At 37.0% G+C, this 2402-nt stretch overlaps 1 long non-coding RNA gene across 1 annotated transcript; it reads right to left on the reverse strand.

The window, feature by feature from the left end:
- Positions 1 to 290: 290 nt before the first annotated feature.
- On the reverse strand, positions 291 to 1707 carry LOC147544603 (uncharacterized). Its single transcript, XR_015224355.1, has 2 exons — positions 1552 to 1707; positions 291 to 1483 (listed from the first exon to the last, which is right to left on the reverse strand). It is a non-coding gene; the product is annotated as an uncharacterized LOC147544603 (long non-coding RNA).
- Positions 1708 to 2402: the final 695 nt, after the last annotated feature.

Consider the following 2402-nt stretch of genomic DNA (forward strand, 5'->3'; position numbering starts at 1 on the left):
TTCTTCATAAATCCTAGATGAGAGATTTAGCTATTCATGATCAACGAGATTAAAATTAATAGAAGGATAAGAGAAAAAATGGAAGAAGAGAACTAAACTTTTTCTTGCTCGGAACTGTTTTCCCTTTGTAAACCAAACAGTTTCCTAGGAAAAATTATTTTCCTGCAAAGTGGGAAACTTATTTTCCAGCAATTGTTGCAACCAAACGCGGTCTTCTTCTTCCTCAGAAAATTCCTCTTTCTGTCTCTCTTCTCTGTTTTATTTCAATCAAAATAACTAACACAAGCAAATTGAAAGATGAAGATTTTATTAGATAAAGAATTACAAAAAATCTTCTCTCTCTCTCTCTCTACAAGCAATGCTCACTGTTCTCTTTCTCTCTCTCTCTGTTATTGTAATTCCTCTCTGTCACTAAAAGAAATACAATATGAGAAGAAGATAGATGATGGTCTCTCTCTCTCTGATTTATTTCTTGTTCTTGTTGAGCTAAAGAGAGGATCCCCAAAGATGAGATGATGTACCCATTCTTAGCTCCCTGTTTATATACAAAGAAGAAGAAGATTTAAAACAGTCCCAAAAACCCAGTCGATCCTCTCTTGATTCTCTGAAAATATTCAACTCCATCTCCCTTTCCATTTCAAGAGATTGAATAGATAAGAAAAGAATTCTCCTCTGTCAATCTCTCTATCTTCCATCTTTGTTTTATAATATATTCAGATTTATGAGAGAGACATATGATGAAGAATCTCTTCCTCTCTCTAAATTATCTTCTGTGTATCCTTTTCAAATCAACCGAATCCTCTTAAATATATCTCCTTCAATCTTGAGAGTCATCTCTCTCTATAGAATCCCTTCTTTCAGTGGTGAGAAGATCCAGCCGAGACCTCTCTCTCTCTAGAAACATATTCTAGCCGTTTTCTTCTTCATCTCTCTCAATCACTCTATCAATATTTTTCTAACCAAATCAGTTAAACTTACCAAATAAGAGAGTTATCTCTCTATAGGAAATCTGGTTGGGAGATGCTAGAGAGCCCAAATTTTTTGGGCATTTTAATGCCCAGCTGATGTGGAATCACTAAAAGACAAGGTTTTTTCAAAGTTTGACTACGGTGGGGACCGCTTTTATTTGTAAATGAGGAAATATGTCACCCTATAAGTACCAATTTCTAAGTCACTCTATCATTTCCCAATCTGGTTCAGCTTTTAGAGAGAAGAATATCTTTTCTCTACTATTAAGAGTTCCCTATAATGATTTCTCTGATCTGGCCAAGTATGATGAAGAGAAAATATCTATCATGAAGACCAGCTCCTTCTCAATTTGCTTTTGATTTCCATTTTTAATGTTGATTTTCCAGCCATAATCAAATCTCTCTTTCAATTTCACCAATCCAATATCCAGCTCCAAAACTTTCATTCTCTCTCTCTCGAATATTTTGATCCGAGAAAGAGATCCAGCCAGCTCCCTCTAATATCTTTATGTTGCCTTCTTCAATCGAATATTTTGATCCGAGAAAGAGATCCAGCCAGCTCCCTCTAATATCTTTATGTTGCCTTCTTCAATCGAATTAATCATCTCCAAGAATCGTTCTAACAATAAGAAATCCCTTTCAAATCTTCCATCTTCTTATCTCCATTAATATATTATCTTCACATTTTTTTCCTTCTTCTAAATAATCTAGTTTCTCTCTATATACTATTAATATAGATGAGAGAGAGAGGGAACGATAAGGAAAATTCCCATCAATATGGGAACCACACAATCTGAACGTGAATTGTAAGTGAGATTGATAAGATGCTTCTCGGGTGAGGGAAATAAGCTACACACATGTTAGATTAGCCCACGTGTCTCTGAAACGAAATAAGCCACTGAATTTGAATGAACGTGCGAGAGAAGTACGGCGACTCTTACGCTGTGTTACACGGGATCATGCACTCCTAGAGAATCAAGAAATACACCGTGTCTGACCGAATATAGCCCGAATGACCTTGCAGCCGTCTGATTTGGGTTCCTCGTGCGCGCCACGTGTTGCTGGAACATCCGGGTTCACTTGATTTTGACTCAAACTTTGATTTGGTCTATCTTGCTTGTCCGGACTCCGATTCGACTCTCGTTTTCGCCGTTGAATTCGTCTCGACTCTACTTTCATCCGAGCATCAAAATCAGCCACAACTCTCAAAATACCCTTACCACCAAAATGATCAAAATGGCCCTCTTTTATCTGTTTTTCAAACTCAAATCTGTAGAAGACACCTGGACAAGAAAAACACCCAAATCATCAGAGTAACTGCTCGAATTGGACTAACTAGCCTTAGTTAAGAGATTCAGATGAGACATCAGGCAGCCAAGTGTTGACACATACATGGGCTTTATGTTGAAGGGAATTAAAATAGAGGGAAATGTT

This window comes from Eschscholzia californica, unplaced genomic scaffold (genome assembly GCF_041429995.1).
Source record: "Eschscholzia californica isolate CP2 unplaced genomic scaffold, dmEscCali1.0.p SCAF_4, whole genome shotgun sequence".
NCBI lineage: Eukaryota > Viridiplantae > Streptophyta > Magnoliopsida > Ranunculales > Papaveraceae > Eschscholzia > Eschscholzia californica.